Source organism: Mustela nigripes, chromosome 9 (assembly GCF_022355385.1).
Source record: "Mustela nigripes isolate SB6536 chromosome 9, MUSNIG.SB6536, whole genome shotgun sequence".
NCBI classification, from domain to species: Eukaryota; Metazoa; Chordata; class Mammalia; order Carnivora; family Mustelidae; genus Mustela; species Mustela nigripes.
Genome location: NC_081565.1, coordinates 78753885 through 78772849, shown reverse-complemented (window position 1 = coordinate 78772849; position 18965 = coordinate 78753885). Strand labels below are relative to the sequence as shown.

The 18965-nt window shown below is 38.7% G+C and overlaps 1 protein-coding gene across 1 annotated transcript in view; it reads right to left on the bottom strand.

Annotated features, from left to right (window-relative positions):
- Nucleotides 1–18965, bottom strand: part of ABHD17B (abhydrolase domain containing 17B, depalmitoylase) — a 54909-nt gene that overhangs the window by 35491 nt on the left and 453 nt on the right. The window lies entirely within an intron of this gene.

Sequence of the window (18965 nt, the reverse complement as noted above, 5' to 3'; positions counted from 1 at the left end):
ATTTTTTAGTGATGGTTCAGAGTACTACCAATATAAAATGTCTAAAAAATTTTAGGTTTGGAGAATTGCAGGTAACGCTTAAATTTGAATTTTTTGAAAAATTAATGTATATAGTTTTATTTTAGGAACTTGAAATATTTTTGCTCTAAGCCAATATTGATCTGTAAGGTAGAAAATTGCTACATTACCTTTCTTTGCAGTCTGGGCAATGTGAACCATCTTGTCAATATTCTAATGCCTAATGAAATGCTTCTTATTTGTTATTCTACCCTCTGTGATATTCTAACCTCTTAATATCAGGTTAACATATTGTGAAATATTGATCTCAGACTTGATAATGGACAAACCCTTATCTGGATGGTTCTGAACTAGGTACTATTTATTTAATCAATTCCATGAAAATTCACCATGTTATCAGCTTGGGTCAAACCTGAAAACTACCTGAAATACGACCACTATTAAGAATATCTGTGGTTCAATGGCCCCTCGAACTATATGCAAAGTTTTTAGAAGAAGGGTCCAAAATATTTTTTAAAAAGATTTCAGAGAGAGACAGTAAGAAAGAGTATGAGAGGGGAGAAGATCAAAGGGAGACGCAGACTCCCCACGAAGCCGGGAGCTCGATGCGGGGCTCGATCCCAGGACCCTGAGACCATGACCTGAGCCAAAGGCAGAGGCCTAACCCACTGAGCCACCCAGGTGCCTCCAGACTTCTTATTCTTGGTTTCTTTACCTGTGCATTAAGGAATATCCCTAGTTCTGACCTTACCCAGTGGAGGGTCCAGAGAACTTGGTCAAGACATTGTAATTCTAAAATATAAGATTTACAGGGGTGACTCGGTGACTCAGTTTGTTAAGCATCTGCCTTTGTTTGGCTCAGGTCCCATGGAGGCTTCCCCCTGCTTAGCAGATGGACCTGCTTCTTCCTCTGGCCCTGCTCATTTTCTCTCTCTTGCTCACTCTCACATAAATAAATAGAACCTTTAAAAAATATAGATTTACAGATACTGGGAAGAAGAGAGGATTAGAATTTGAGTCTGTGAACATAATGAGATGCCAGATTTGTAGAGTCTGCCAGCTTTCCATAGAAGATTCGTAAAATGATACTAAAATTATCATGCTAATATCAACTGAAGAAACAGGAACATATATGTTTATCTTCTAAAAGATGTATACAAACCCTTTCCTCAGGACAAGAGACTATCACTCTCCCCCCATCTTTTAAAAGGCAAATATCCTTCTTCTACGAGTAATTACCAAATAGTGGAGGGCCCGGGAAAGAAAGGCCACAATGATGGCTTCTGCAGCAGCATCCAGTGTTGGGGTGGCAGCAGTGGTCAGAGCCCCCCAAGACTGCAGAGCTTGCAGAGGCAAGGCTGAGGATAAGAAGTAGATCCCCCACCAAGCTGGGCCACCTAGTGAAGGGCATGAAGATCAAGTCCTAGAGATCTATTTCTTCTCCTTGCACATCAAGGAATCTGAGATCACTGATTTTTTCCCTGGGAACATCAAGGATGAGGTTTTGAAGACTATGCTGGTGCAAAAGCAGATCTGTGTTGGCCAGTGGACCAAGTTCAAGGCATTTGTTGCCATTGGAGATGACAATGGATACAACGCTCTAGGTGTTAAATGGTTCAAAGAGGTTGCCATCTGTGGGGTCATGATCCCTGACAAGCTTTCCATAGACCTGTGTGGTGAGGCTACATGGGGAACAAGATCGGCAAGCCCCACACTGTCCCATGCATGGTGACCGGTCACTGTGGCTCTGTGCTGGGGCGCCCCATCCCTGGCCCCAGGGGCACTGGCACTGCCATAACTCCTATACCCAAGAAGCTACTGATGGTGGCCAGTACAGATGACAGGTGCCCTCAGCCAGGGACTGCACTGCCACTTCACCAAGGCCACTTTTGATGCCATTCCCAAGTCTTACAGCTAGCTCACCCCAATTTTGGAAACAGACCGCATTCACAGAGTTTCCCTATCAGGAATTCACTGACTGGGGTGCCTGGGGGGCTCAGATGGTTGGGCATCTGTCTTCAGCTCAAGCCATGATATCCAGGTCCTGGGATTGAGCCCTATGTTGGGCTCCCCAGGTTGTAAGTAGAGCCCCATGTTAGGCTCTTGGCTCAGTGGGGGAGCCTGCCTCTCCCAAATGAATAAATAAACTCTTAAAAAAAAAAAGGAATTCACTGACCACCTGGCAATGACCCACCCCAGAATCCCCATATAGAGGACTCAGGCTCCTGCTGTGGCCATCACATACTTCATACAAGAAAATAAATGAATTAAAGCCTATTAAAAAAAAAAAAAAAGGCAAATGGGAAGAATAAAAACTAGAATAGAGAAAAATTGATCAAGTCCATGTACACATTTTTCATGGTGGTACAAGAAGGGTGCTTTTTCCCAGCTGAAGAAGTTGAATCAGGTTAGGAAAGTTTTATGGATCTCTTCTAGGAGCTGTGGTGCTGATAATATGGAAAATATCCTAGACTAAAATAAGGCGTGGAATGTCTCCTAGTAGAGTTCCACAAAGTAGTAGGGAACAATAAGAAAACTTCTGGTGTTTCGTAGAAGACACAAATTTATAACTAGAAATAATTTTAAGTGACAATTAATGCTAATAGATTGATTTGCCCTTCTTATTTAAAGACTAATCTAAGAAAAGCTGCAGCTCTCTTTCTCTCTATAAGCAGAAGCTCCAATAAGTTATAAAACTATTAACAGTTGCCTTAGAAGGCTTTAACTGCCCCATATTATTAACTTCTTGTAACCTTGTTACACATGAGATATGCAATTATCTAGCAGAGAAATACATCCTCAGACATAAAACCAAGGCTATAACAATGTGCAATATCTGGATAAAATCATGAGCCTCTTGTCACAAGTGAGGAAGAAATATCAACAAAATCATTTATTTTAAAAATCAGAGGAACATATAAAGGTATAAACACTGAATACTGTCTAAATTTAACAACATACCAGGTTTCATCTTGACATCTTTTAAAAGAGAGAGAGAGACCGACCATGCATGTACAAGCACCCAAGCAGGGTCAGTCACAGGCAGGCAGAGGGAGAAGCAGGCTCCCTGCTGAGCAGGGACAACTGAGGCAGGACTCAATCCCCAAACCCTAGGATTATGATCTGAGGGGAAGGCAGATGCTTAAACAACTGAGCCACCCAGGTGTCCCCCTCCTGCCTTAAAAAAAAAAAAAAAAAAAAAAAAAAAAAAATCACTAACCGGTTTGTGGTATAGCATAAAGAACCCTGGTCTATGAATTAGAAAAGTTTCTACTCCCTGTTCTGATACCAACTAGCTCTGAGACATCAGCTAAGTCATTTCCCCTGAATCTCAGTCTCCTTATCTCTAACATCAAAGGTTTGAGTTCAATTGCACTTACTTTACGTTCTAGCATATAGGCTTCTTAATTTTTTTTTTAAAGATTTTATTTATTTATTTGACAGACAGAGATCACAAGTAGGCTGAGAGGCAGGCAGAGAGAGAGGAAGAAGCAGGCTCCCTGCTGATCAGAGTGCCCGATGTGGGGCTCGATCCCAAGACCTTGGGATCATGACTGGAGCCGAAGGCAGAGGCTTTAACCCACTGAACCACCCCGGTGCCCCTTAATTTTTTTTTTTTTAAGATTTTATTTATTTATTTGACAGAGAGAGACAAGAGAGAGAGGGAACACAGGCAGGGGGAGTGGGAGAGGGAAGCAGGTTCTCCACTGAGCAGGGAATCCAATGCGGGGCTGGATCTCAGGACTCTGCGATCATGATCTGAGCCGAAGGCACTGAGCCATCCAGGCACCAGTAGGCTTCTTAATTTTGAATGTAAATATAAAGCAGCTAAGAAGGACTATACAGTGCCTAAATAGAATGGAAACAAAATAATAATTTATTCCTTCCAAAATGTTCTTTGGATTTTGGCTTTTCCTCTTATCAAGTGTATCCAGGGTCTAAACTTCCTTTTTAACGATTTGAGAGAGAGAGCGAGCACGTGCATGAGTGTGCACCCCCAGAGTCCAATTTCTCTGACAGTTACCTTTTTCCTTGGTTTCTTTAGCTTTTACCTTCTGCTTTAACTTTTTGTTCAAAGACTCCTTCTTGAAAGAAAAGAAATTTCAACTGCCTTCCTTGCTATGATGGCATTCTGCTGTTTTATAGGATACACTTAAAATGGAAGTGGTCAAGTCTGCATATATGTATTAAACACTAATTCTCAAAATTAAAGGCTCTTCCACTAGGCCAGTTCTGAGATAGAAACTTAAAAAAAAATTTTTTTAAAAAATAAACATATAATGTATTATTAGCCCCACAGGTATAGGTCTGTGAATCACCAGGTTGAGATATAAACTCTTAAGAATGTTTACTTGGTGAAGGAGTGAGATTTAAATTATTTATTAATTATATTTTGTTTATTTGACAGAGAGAGTGAGCACAAGTAGGGAGAGTGGCGGGTAAAGAGAAAGGGAGAAGCAGGCTCCTCCTGGATCAAGGAACATGATGCAGGGCTTGATCTCAGGACCCTGGGATCATGATCTGAGCCAAACGCAGATGCTTAACTGACTGAGCCACCCAATGGCCCCAGATTTCAGTTATTTAAATTCAGTCAGTGTTACCCTACCACTTACTTAATAAAGCAGTACAGAGAAGTGGGGGCAGATATAAATCTGTCTCAACATTTAAAAAAAAAACAAAAAACAAAAAACCCAAAACACCAAAAACCCAAACCACATGGCTTCAGGGTAGATCAGAGTACAATTTCAACTGTTCCTACAAATAATAATTTTGAAAAAGGTATTTTTACCAACCACGTGGAAAACAAACCACAGAACTGCATGATAAGAAGCATGAAAGTATATTCCTCTTATCTATCAATCCCTTCTCCATATATATGATACACAGGGCCTTTTTATAGGGATAAAAGGGGGATTATGGCATTTATGCATTCTCAATATAAGTATTATATTCCTTAACAAGAACACTGCCTCTCTTTACACAGATTGTGTAACAAGTCAGTCAATTCTTACTTAATGTGGCCTTCAGTTTGTCTACCAACAGTCTGGCCACCTCCACAAACTGCCATCGCCACCACTTCCATTTCTTCTGTTTGCTAACTGCTTTTCCTTAGCTATACTCAGCAGTAAGTAAAACTGTGAAGAAATGCCATTACTCCTATAAAATGTGTAGTAAACACTTGTCACTGTCACTTGTGCCTAATACTTTTCCTATCCCAACAAATCAACATTTCTTCAAACACCAAAGTTTTACCTTTTGCATACAAAATATTCTAGAATATTTAAAAGAAAAAAGGTTTAAATGCCTAAAGAAAACAAAAACGTATTTATTAAATTAGGACTCAGTTTAAATTCTTCCAGACTTTAGACAAGTCACTTAACTGCTCGGTCTGTTTCCTCATTTGAAAACATTAAGGTAACTGGCCTCATGTTCCTTCAAATCTCTTTGAATTCTAAATTCATGTGCTCTTTTGTAAATTGGTAGTCAACATTTCAAATGTATTATAATGAATAAATGAATATTATTATTAATAAATCAGTGCTGTACAGAGTCTTTTCATCTTATAAAAATTAAGTATTATATAATGTGGGGTACATTTTAAGCTTCAGAAATCAGACAAAAGTAGGTATCCGTAATTAGAAAAAAACTTTGTGGACTTAGAACTTTTTTTTTTTTTTAAAGATTTTATTTATTTATTTGACAGAGAACACAAATAGGCAGAGAGGCAGGCAGAGAAAGAGGGGGAAGGAGGCTCTCCGCCAAGCAGAGAGCCCGATGCGGGGCTCCATCCCATGACCCTGGAATCATGACCTGAGCCCAAGGCAGAGGCTTTAACCCACTGAGCCACCCAGGCGCCCAGTATGGACTTAGAACTTTAAACTAGGATGTGATTTCCAAAAGCCACGGGAAAATTTCCCAGGCTAGGACAATAATACAGGTAAAAGTATAATAGTGAGAGAATAAAAGAAAAGGGTGCATAGTAGAAAGAAGGGGAAAAAATTGGGACAGGGAAGAATTAGAAAAATGAAAAATTTAAAAACAAATCTCTGCTCAACAAGGTATAGAAACCACTGTAGTTCCTTACATATGTATTAGGATGATGCAGTTGTTTAGGAAACTGCATAAAAGCCTATGTACCAATGACTTAAAAGTAGAGTACAGGAACTTAGTAACTTTATTTAAATTTAAAGATTACAAATTTAAATTTTCAAAAACAAGCCTCAAACAGGCACACATTTCAACATACTACATGGAGGTATGTCAAACACACTATTTTTTTTTTAAAGATTTTATTTATTTATTTGACAGACAGAGATTACAAGTAGGCAGAGAGGCAGTCAGAGAGAGGAGGAAGCAGGCTCCCTGCAGAGCAGAGAGCGTGATGTGGGGCTCGATCCCAGGACCTTGGGATCATGACCCAAGCCAAAGGCAGAGGCTTTAACCCACTGAGCCACCCAGGTGCCCCTGTCAAACACACTATTAAGAAAGTAGAAAATCAACAAATGGTTATCATATTGCATAATGTGTAAACCACATCCTTCAGTTAAATATCAACACTCAACTATGTTTAAAAGTAATTGTTTCTCTACATCAGTAACCTAACTTCCTACTTTGCAAAATAAAGATAATATTGATTTATTAGATGTTTCAGTTAATAAAAATTTTGCCTTATATTCTCCTTTTGAAGAGGCAAGTAGCAAAGAAACAGTGAATATTCATTTTTTAAGATTTTATTTATTTGACAGAGATCACAAGTAGGCAGAGAGGCAGGTAGAAAAAGAGAGGAAGGGAAGCAGTCTCCCTGCTGAGCAGAGAGCCCAATGTGGGGCTTAATCCCAGGACTCTGGGATCATGACCTGAGCCAAAGGCAGAGGCTTTAACCCACTGAGCCACCCAGGCATCCCAAAACAAGTGAATATTGTAGACTTAAAAAAAAAAAAAAAGTTTATTTATTTGATAGAGATCACAAGTGGGCAGAGCAGCACGTGGGGGTGGGGGGGAGCAGGCTCCCTGCTGAACAGAGAGCCTGATGAGGGGCTTGATCCCAGGGTCCTGGGGTCAAGCCCCACACCGGGCCCTCTACTTGGCAGGGAACCTGCTTCTCCCTCTCTGCCTACTTGGGATCTCTGTCAGATAAATAAAATCTTAAAAAAAAAATTTTTCCCCCTTCTCTCGCTGTTTCTCTCTCTGTGTCAATAAATAAATGAAATCTTAAAAAAAAAAAAAAATTCCAAGAATATAATAAGAAGTTTCTAAAGAAAAAAAGGAAACCTATGGGAGCATTACTAAATATAAACCAAAACAGTATCAAATAGCAGGAGCTGACATTGGCCTCAGTATCTTAAGCTATAAACACAAGCGTTCAGTTGGGAAGTCATTTAATTTTTATCATCCTTAATTATAGATGAAAACACATACAAATCTCCTGATTTACTTAAATTACTTTTCTATGCTTTTATTGTAGTTCCCAGCTTTTACAAATGAAAAGAACTGACCAGGGTTATGCAGAGTACAAAAACAGAAAAACTCAAAACGTGTTAATAAACAAACAAATGGAAAATAGCAGAGATTAAGAATGAATTTCTCCCATTCATATGTTCCACCCAGCCTACCAGGTGATAACTTAAGAACTCCTCTATGGCCTTGCTATGTACTTGTAATAATCTAACTTCCCTAGAAGTCCTTAAAGGCCTTGCAGGATCCGGCCTTTGCTTCTCTTTCCAAATTTATCTTGAAACACTCTCCTTTCATCACTTAGGGTTGCTGTCTCCCTCTCCAACTTCCATTTCCATGAAAGCGGTTTCCACTTCAAGGTTTGCACCCTCTCTACCTGACTTTTCTCATTATTCCAATCTCAAACGTCCCTTTCCCGAGAGATCTTGTGAACCTCAAATCTAAATTAGATTTTTTAAAAAAGATTTTATTTATTTGAGAGAGAGCAAGAGAGCACGAACAGGGAGAGTGACAGAGACTCCCCGCAGAGCAGGGAACCCCACGTACAACTTGATCCCAGAACCCCAGGTTAATGACCCGAGCCAAAGGTAGACGCTTAACTGAGTGAGCCACTCAGGCACACCTAAGGTTATTCTTTTTTACAGCTCCCAGTTCTTTTCCTTTACAGTTGAAAATTGCATCCTTGGGGTGCCTGGGTAGCTCAGTGGGGTAAGCCTCTACCTTCAGCTCAGGCCATGATCTCAGGGTCCTAGGATAGGGCTCTCTGCTCAGCAGGGAGTCTGCTTCTTCCATCCCTGCCCGCCTTTCTGCCTACTTGTGATCTCTGTCAAATAAAGAAATTAAAAAAAAAAAAAAAGATGTGCTGTTATAGTTGATTAGGCAACACTTAAATTTCTATAAGCAAGTAAGTTTATGCACACAGGAGAACATTCCCAAACAGGGACAAGGTAAGGTAGTAAGCAATGGTATGTTAGAACAACTTGATTTCCTATTTCTGAAAACACTGGGGCATTTGACTGGCTAGATCAGTATAGCATGAAACTCTTTATCTCAGGATCATAATTCAAGCCCCACACTGGGTATAGAGATTACTTAAAAATTAAACAAAAAATAAAAATAAAAAATTTGGATTTATAATGGCTTTCAGCAATTGAAAAAATAAACCATAATAAACCCAAAAGTATCTAAAAAGTTAATAGGAGGAAATTATTATATATTTTCTTAGAGTTGCTTCAGTTTATTAGTCATTTTATTTATTTCTTAGAAGTTCGATAGGGGTGCCTGGGTGGCTCGGTAGGTTAAGTCTGCCTTTGGTGGCTCAGGTCATGATCCCAGGGTCCTGGGATGGGGGGCTAGGGGGAGCCCTGCATGCGGCTCTCTGTTCAGCGGGGAGCCTGCTTCCCACCCTCTCCTCACCTGCGTCTCTGCCTACTTCTGATCTCCCTGTCAAATAAATAAATAAATAAATAAAATAAGTTTGGTAATGAGAACCCTTAGAAATCAACTTGCAGCAAAACAAAATATGAAAGTTCTTAGCAAGGGGGGGAAATACAATATTGAGTTTTTTTAATATAAATGTTTGACTCTAACAACTGAAGTAACAATGTACTATATATTTTTACGTATAAAACTTTCAAGAGTCTTTTGGAAAGGGTGGTTTGAGGGCTGGTACTGGTTGTTGATAAAGTTATTCTTTGGAAAAATGAGAAAAGCTATGGACAAGAGTAGTGGGCTTAATGATTTCAAAGGTTTTCCTTCTATTTATTTGGACATTATGTCCTTTCTATTTTTGTTAAAATGTATCTTTTTGTGAAAAAGAAAACATGTAAAAAATTTTAAAAATTGTAGAAGGCACTAAGTTTAAAAATTCTTTCTGAAGTGATTTCACTGGGAAAAACTTAAAATTAGAAGCCTCTTACTGTTTTTCCTTTTTTGGGGAATTTGGCCCTTAAAAAAAGTTTTAGTACTAAGCTCTAGAACTAGGCATAAATGCAATCAAATCAGCTGAGTAACCTTCTAGTTGCATAGCTTTAAACATCTTCTCTGAGCCTCAATTTTTCTTATCTGTAAACTTTGCAGAGTTGCTAAGAATATTAAATGAGGAACACCTAAATTCCCAGCACACTAGATTCAGAAAAATCTTTTTACTTGGAATAGACAGACACGTATTTGATAATCTCTTCCTGAACCCTAGAAATCAATTCACTGAATCCTGATTGCCTTTTTTTTTTTTAATTTTATTTATTTATTTGACAGAGATCACAAGTAGGCAGAGAGCCCGATGTGGGGCTCGATCCCAGAACCCTGGGATCATGACCTGAGCTGAAGGCAGAGGCTTTAACCCACTGAGCCACCCAGGTGCTCCCTGATTGCCTTTTTACTCCTTTAAAGTCTCACTCCTTCATGACCACTCCCTCCAACACATTGTTCCAACAACAGATTGTTCCAATGCTTCTGGCATCTTCAGAGACCCTGTCTAGTCAATTATCGTGTTTCCCATATCCTCACAGTCTCTCCTGCTCTACTGGCCCATATCTTCTGTTTACAAACATATTTACGATGTTCCTCTTTAAAAAAAAAAAAAAAGAAAGAAAAAAAAAAAGAGTGGGTATATCTCTATCTAGATTCTAATTACCCTAAATCAAACTTTTAAATTCTCACTTTCCTCTCTTTTACAATAGGTCCCAAATGAGCGGTGGTCTAATATCTATCATAAAACTGTTGACCCATTTAAGATTACCAATAACCTCTTAAAATTTCAAAGTGCAGGGACACCTGGGTGGTTCAGTCAGTAGAACATCTGCTTTCAACTCAGGTCATGATCCCAGGTGATCAAGCCCTGGTCAGGCTTCCCACTCAGCTGGGCTTCTGCATCTCCCTCTCTGCCCCTCAATCCCACTCATGCATGTGTTTTAGAGTACTCTCTCAAATAGATAAACAAAATCTTAAAAAAAAAATTTTTTTTTGAAGTGCATTGGATACTTCTTAGTCTTCAATCTACACAATCACTTTGTGCATTAAACACTACTGTCCCTTCCTTCCTTCTTGAAACTAACTTCCAATCTTGGTTTTTCTGGTGACCTCTTCAAAGGTTTTATTATTACTTTTGCAGATTACCCTTTTGTCTTCTTTTGTTTCTCACCCAAACCCATGGGTTGAACTACTACTTCTGTCTTTTGTTTTCTAGTCTTTTTATCTCCATTGTACCCATGGCTTTAACTACCTCTTACACACTAATGAGGCCTAAATCTAAAAACTTAAAATCTCTAGCACAGCCTTCTCCCCTAAGCTACAGACCCTGACTATCTGTTTTCCCTCTCCAACCTTTTCCTCTCTTCATTCCCCCCATTCAATCAAGGCCTGTATCCTATGTATCTCTCTCTCCATTCCCTAGGCTACATCTTTGCTCAACTGCTTTGCATTTAACATTATAAAACCTCTCACTAACATCTATCTCATATTCTAATCCACACTCCACACTGCGGCCAGGTGATGTCACTTTCCTGTTTAAATCTTTCAATGGGCCTTCCAGTCCTCTTGAATAAATTAAATACTTCAGTATGTCATTTATGATCCCCTCACCCTCTCTGCATCCCAGTCTCTAACCTTACTTCTGAGCACTTCCCTATTCATCCATTCTACCGAACATACTATTCTTCAATGAGAGACCTATTCTTTCTTTCCTCTATGGCTTTGTGCATACTGTTCCTTCATTATTGCTTAAATCTCCCCCAACTCAATCACTTCCTCTACATATAAATGAAACAACTTGTACTTTTTTTAAAGCCCTCTATTTAAGTTTTACTTCTTTCTCTAGGGGGAAAAAATCTCCCCTGAAGAATGTTCATGCTGATGGATTTAATCTTTTCAATGAAACTCCTTTTTCTGTATCAAATCATGAAGCAAAATGTCTTTCTTACTAATTCTAACAGAAGAATTGAGAACAATTACCCTAGAGGATTTTATCTGAATGTCCTTACTGCATAATTTTTTAAGTTCCCCTCACTCTTATTAAACTTTACTGCCCTAAATCTTTATTAATACAAGTATTGTTAAGGTCTTTTAAAAAGCTCTGAACAAAATGTAACCCACAATGTTTCAGTTATAAGCTTGCCAAAACCAGTTACTGAATGGCATTATTTTCTTGGTAATAACTGATGTGCAAAGAATAATTTTTACTCTTGGGGTTGGGGATAGCTAAGCTAGAAAGTAAAAAATTAAAATACCTAGGTCACAGTTGGTGGATGGCTTGTTTGAGAAAAGTTTATTAGAGGGATTATTTCAATTGATTTTAACTTTTTAAAAATATTTTATTTATTTGACAGAGATCACAAGTAGGCAGAGAGGCAGGCAGAGAGAGAGGAGGAAGCAAGCTCCCTGCTGAGCCAAGAGCCTGATGTGGGGCTGGATCCCAGGACCTGGGATTATGACCTGAGCCGAAGGCAGGCAGAGGCTTTAAGCCACTGAGCCACCCAGGCTCCCCGATTTTTAGAAACACATTTAAGAACAATCTAAATTCAGAAGCCAAACAAGCTTACTGCATCTGATAAAACAATGTCTTCTACTTTTGTTCCTGGAGGCACTCTTGCTCTACTTTGGTTTTGGGTTTGTTGAGATTATAATACAGATCTGCTTACACCAAGTCAATGGGGTTATTTCAACCCTTTCTTCTTTATCCTGACCTACACTAAGCATACACTTTTCTCAATCCTATTCTCTAATCTTAAACATCTTAAAAAATGTTTAATAGTTCAAGACAACCATAAAGTTTGAATTTCTTAAGCAGTATGTATTTATAAAAGTGAAGACCTCTACCTTTACTGTCAATTTTTTTTTTTAAGATTTTATTTATTTATTTGACAGAGACAGCGAAGAGAGGGGGAACATAAGCAGGGGGAGAGGAAGAAGCAGGCATCCTGTCGCTGAGCAGGGAGCCCGAAGTGGGGCAATGTGGGGCTCAATCCCAGGACCCCAGGATCATGACCTGAAAGGCAAAAGGTTAATGACTAAGCCACCAGGCGCCCCTCTATTGCCAACCCTAATACTACCTCCTTAGATACTAAGCAAAGCTTCATGTGGGAAAATGGAAAATAAAGTCGTAACTAAAATATTGTTTGTGTCATAATGATTTTCCAAAGGCCACACAATCTAACAATGTAACTTAAGTTACAGGTTTTTTTTTCCCCCAAGCTTTTATAGAGAGTCAATTTTAGCAGTATTGCAGAAAGGAAAAAATGGAGCACAGGGAAAAATATAACCAAATGTAATCAAATTTTATCCAAAGCATCAAAGAAAGTGAGTAGGCACTCTTTAAGTACTGATCTTTAATTGTCATTTGCATCCTTCACGTTTAAGTTTGTTTTACTTGTGTCTTCATCATTTATTACTAGAATTTTTAAAAAGATTTTTATTCTTTTATGTATTTGACAGACTTTGTATTTGACTGACTTTGTCTGTCACTTTATACCATTTAGCAGCTTCAATTCATTCCAAGTGCAAGATGATATGTACGCACTGTCTCCATCACAAAGATGGTGTGGTGATCAATGAGGTAATGCCTGTAATGCACTTTGAAGCTCCAGCACAAAGACGTCTTAAATACAAAACACTTTCTCAAGAAATCTGAGGATTTTCACATAAAAAAGGGCTAAAGATAGTTCACGAACAAATATATGTTAATAAAATATAACACTGGTTCTTTTCATTAGTATTTCAGAAGAGGTGGGATAAAATTTATCAACTGGTGACACAGGTAATTACACTGTGATAAATGCTATGAAAATACAGAGTGCCACATGAGAACTAGATGGGGGTAAGAGGTAGGTGTTTTCACTTGTTATCTCCTTTAATCTTAATAATACCTTTCTCAGGTTATCATCCTTAATACTTGAAGAAATCAAGGCTTCAGGTTTAACTCAGTTTCATTTGTCCACGTTCATACAACTTATTAAGTACATACACATTTAACTTAAAGACTATAATGTCAGGGGGCCTGGGTGGCTCAATTGGCTAAGCATCTTTGTTAGGCATGGGACTCCCTGCTCAGGGGAAAGCCTGCTTCTCCCTCTGCCTGCTGCTCCGCCTGCTTGTACTCTCTCTGTCAAATACATAAAAGAATAAAAATCTTTTAAAAAATTCTAGTAAAAAGTGATGAAGGCACAAGTAAAACAAATTTAAACATGAAGGATGCAAATGACAATTAAAGATCAGTACTTAAAGAGTGCCTACTCACTTTCTTTGATGCGTTAGAGACTGAATTTATGGCACATAAGCAGCATGGGAATTAAAGTACCCTAAAGCAGTGGTTCCCAAAACTAAGGAATTTCAAAAATCAGTTAAATTTTAAGACGTTGGAATGACAGAGTTGCCAAATTTTAATTTTGCTGCCAAGGAATATTAAAAATTAAATAAATATAACCTACTATCACTAATTCCAGAACACATCACATAAAAACAGCATCACTATGGAGGCTAGTGATTTTATTGAATAAATTTAGATTCACATACTATAAAAATAGTCCCATGTGAATTAAAGATCTAAATATAAAAAATACTTTAGGGGCGCCTGGGTGGCTCAGTGGGTTAAGCCGCTGCCTTCGGCTCAGGTCATGATCTCAGGGTCCTGGGATCGAGCCTGGCATCGGGCTCTCTGCTCAGCAGGGAGCCTGCTTCCCCCTCTTTCTCTGTCTGCCTCTCTGCCTACTTGTGATCTTTCTCTCTGTCAAATAAACATATAAAATCTTTAAAAAAAAAAAAAAACAAACTTTAAAAAGCTGTATCAGAATCTCTAAAACCTCAGGACAGAAAAGGCTTCCTTTAAAGAGAAAAAGCACAGGAGCTCCTGGGTGGCTCAGTGGGTTAAAGCCTCTACCTTCAACTTCAGGTGATGATCCCAGCGTCCTGGGATCAAGCCCCGCTTTGGGCTCTCTGCTTTAGCAGGGAGCTTGCTTCCTCCTCTCTCTCTGCCTGCCTCTCTGCCTACTTGTGATCTCTGTCTGTCCAATAAATAAAAAAAAGTCTTCTAAAAAAAGAGAGAGAGAGAAAGCACAATCATAAAATACATTTGACTACGAGCACTTGGCTAGCTTGGTCAGTAGAGCATGCGACTCCTAATCTTAGGGTTAGGAGTTCAAGTCACCCCCACCCCCCGCCGGCTGTAAGAGACTACTTAAATCATTAAAAAATATATTTGACTTTAAAATTAAGAACGTTAAGTCCTAAAGACACTATATTTACTTATTTTTTAAGATTTTATTTATTCATGAGAGAGAGGGAGAGAGAGAGGCAGAGGGAGAAGCAGGATTCATGCTGAGCAGGGAGCCCAATATGGGATTCAATCCCAGGATCCTGGGATCATGACCTGAGCTGAAGGCAGATGCCACCCAGAAGCCCAAACACACCATATGTAAAATGGAAAGACAGTTATAGACTAGAAGATATTTGTAAAGGCTACCAAGCACTGTTATCCAGAATACATAAAAGCATTTACAAATCAGTAAGATAAACAATCCCATTAAAGGAAAAACAACAAATAAGCAATTTACAGAAAAGGAACATGAATGCCCCCCAAAATAAAAGTGCTCTCAACTACAGGACTAACTGGGGTCATGCAAATGAAAATTCCAATGAGGTACCATCCTTCACATACTCCTCAGCATGGCAAACCATGAGAAGTCTACTAAAGTATTTGAAAGATAGGAAAATAGATCCCCTCATCCATTACTGATAAAAACACTTGAGAGAAAACTGGTGGTTATCCAATAAAGTTAAAGAAGCTGCTCATACATACCCTTTGTTCTAGCACTCTTTAGATTTCCTAGGGAAATCTCAATGATGGCTTTTTAGTTGTTTAACAAATGGGGGCACTACTCAACAGCTTCCAGGGATGCCAGGCACTCTTGGAGCATATAAATAATAATGCTGCCCTACGGCTCCTCTCATGACTTTTGAATATTCTGCTGGTTGCTCATTTAAGGGATTGAGAAAAGGGTGGGGGAAATAAGATCAGATATTTATAGAGGACTTAACACAGAGAATATTTATATTGCTTTAATATAGATGATTTAAAAAAATGCAACCACTGTGTAAAGAAAGAAGACTGCCATTTTTTGGTCCAAACTTCAATGAAAATGGTTATTTCAGAAATTCATTTATCAACAACAGTGCCACCCTCAGTATTTGAACAGCCAATTCAACACACCTGTTTTAATCTGCATCAGTAGGGGTGTCTGGGGATAGCTCAATCAATATTTAAGCACCTGCCTTTGGCTTAGGCCATGATCTCAGGGTACTGGGACAGAGCCCCAAGTCAGGTTCCACTGCTTAGAAGAAAGTCTGCTTTTCCCACTCCTGCACACCCCTCAACTCCTGTGCATGCAGTCTCGAATGAATAAATAAATCTAAACAAATAGTAATAATAATTTGCATCAGTAGTTTACCCTATTCATGGTGATACTAAACATTAGTATAAAAGTATCTGATTACTGTTTCTTCCAGCAGTGCTTTCTGGATTTTTATGTGCGCACACATCACCTGGGAGTCTTGTTAAAATTCAGCATGAGTCAGTAGGGTAGGTCCTGAGGTTCTGATTTCTAACAAGCTCCCAGAATTCTGCGTTTACTAGTCTACTATCACACTTCGTAGCAAGATTAGAGTGTGGTTTGGTATGAGCATCTACACAGTGAATACATTACTCTGTTACAAATTCTTACAATCTAGTAAGAGCATTACTTTAAAATATAATGTAAATTTATTTAAGTTTTAATTTCATTATAAATTTGTAAGTTCATTAAGTTTCAAATGAATGTAAGCTTATTATCTTAAATTTCATTTTAGGACAGAATTGGAGAAGTTATAAAATTATTTCTATAATGGGATATAGTGGGGCGCCTCGATGGCTCAGCCTCTGCCTTCAGCTCGGGTCATGATCCCAGGGTCCTGGAATAGAGCCCCACGTCGGGCTCTCTGCTCCGCAGGGAGCCTGCTTCCTCCCTCTCTCTCTGCCTGCCTCTCTGCCTACTTGTGATCTCTCTCTCTGTCAAATAAATAAATAAATAAAATGTTTAAAAAAAAAAAAAAAAAGGGATAGTCTCAAGATCCACTGCCCCAGAGCAAGTCTTGCACATATACCTAAATAAACATATACAAGAATATTCCCCACAGTGTTTAATAAGCAATTGGAAAAAACTAAAATGATAAGAGAAATCTGATAGTCACATAATGGAACACATACCATTATCGCAGTAAAAATAAAATAGAATTACCCGAATAAACATAGATAAATCTAGAAGGCAGGCTACAAATATGTATTTAAATAGTTTTAAAAATAAGAGTCTTAAAATAATCAGAGAAAAACTATATAGTGATCGAGGACATAAAGGCATGTAGTTAAGTATAAACACATGGATAGGAAGGATGCATTCTAATTTCCGGTTAGTGGCTGGAGGGTGGGGGAAGAGGAAGTAGGATTTAAGAAGGGTTTTTGAAGTACAAAGGAAGCTTCATTTTGTTTTGTCTTTTTATCTCTCCAACTGAGTAATGGGTGCATGAATATTCATTATATTGTATGTTGCCAATACTCCTATTGCTGTATTTTTATTTCATTTGAATTGGCAAAAACTGTTGGGTCCGAACAGCTGGTTCGAACACACTGCTCCGAAGCAAAGGATTCAGGACTCTTAAGTCAGAAAACCCAGGTTCTGTTTCTTACAAATTATGTAGCTTTGGGCAATTCAAAGAACGAATTTCTCTGGGCTTTATATTATCTATAAAAATGTCACAAATAACATAATTTTCCCTCTCCAACTCACAAAGATAGGTATGAGAGGCATAAATAGGGATATATATATATATATGAATTTTTTAACAGATAGGAAAGGAAGAATTTTTGAGAATTAAAACAAACCTTGGATATACTAGAAATAATATCTACAAGTAAACCAAACAAGCCAATTTGTCAGTCTATTTTTTCATCATCACTGATTCTAAGAATATTAACATGAATCTTAACATGAAAGAAATTCTGAGTTATCAATTCTTAGAGGATGGCACATAGGATAGGCATTCTCCCTACTGTAACTGTATTTCTTTAAGCTAATTCTTCATCAAAGAATTGAAATTCATAATACCAAAAATAAGAGAACTGCACTGAAAAGCACTCTTTAACTTATCAAAAACATTATTCTGCCATGATGTTTTAAGATAGTCAGTCTGGTCACAGGAAATAGAAATTCTTTGTCAGATATCATTTCATACATTATTTCAAAATGTGCAAAGATACTCCAAGAAACAAGCCACTTACTAACTACAGTCCTGCACAGCAGGGGACAAAATTAAAACTGCCTAGCCTGCTAAAAATCTAATCCTATCCTTCCCAATTAACCTTATTACTACTAGAGTAGGAGAAAAGAGAGGTCAAAATATGGGTGAGGGTGCTATTTATTTCCTCACAGACCTCAAATAATAAAGCAATTACTGCACAACAGGGATTTTACTTCTTTTGTAAATTGAATCATGGCTATCTCCCCTGTTCCTTAAGCTACCACCTATACTCTCACAGTAAAAATTAACCCAAGAGCTGGGCAGTCCCAAGTAAGAACACTGGTAATTATGATTAAAATATTGGTTATGATTAGATACGAGGTATGTAACACAAATGCGTTTATGCCATCAACATATGAAGAGACAAACTATGGAGAAAAGTTCATTTTAAGTTTCCCTGTTAATGTAAACAGAGACACATTAGGCAGTTCCAAATGCTGACACAAGATCTCCAAAATTCTTTTCCATTTATTGGAGTCTTAAAAAAAAAAAAAATCAATGAATCATCTTGCGGATGAAGTAGTATATGCATAGACATTACGAAATGTATTAAACAGAAAACACCTTTCCATACAGAGCCAACATTTAAAGATCACCCTGTTACTCCGTTACTTATCTATTTGCTTATCAAGCCCACCTCACGTAGACTTGTATCGAAGCATCGCTCCCAACCCCCCAAAACCTGTATTCTGGCATTGGCAGAATCTCCCCAAGGATCAAAGCTCTGAACTTTTTCTTTTTTCTTTTTAAACAAAAAGCCGGGGTTAAACTCACTTTTCTTTGCGGCGGCGGCGGGGTGGGGTGTGTGTGTGTGGGGGGGGGGAAGCCCTCCACAACCTACACTCCCAACTCGACAGAACTTTCGTTTCAGAGTTTAAAAAAATTCCAACCCAAACCTCTCATTTTCCAGCTCCAAAGCAGTTACGGAGGAGCCCAATCTAGGGTTCGAAAACAGAGTTCGAAACTGGCTAAGATGCAGGTTGAGCCGCCCAGAGAAAAAAGAACCCGAAGCCGGCCCGCCGGGAACACACAGCGCCGAGAACCGGGCCGACTGGAGCTCGGATCGAGGCCGGCCCACACGAGGACGTTCAGGAGGCGGCTGTCGGGCATCCCAGCCTCCCGGGGAGCCAGGGAGCGGAAGATGAAGCTGACCCCATCTTTCCGTCCGCGGG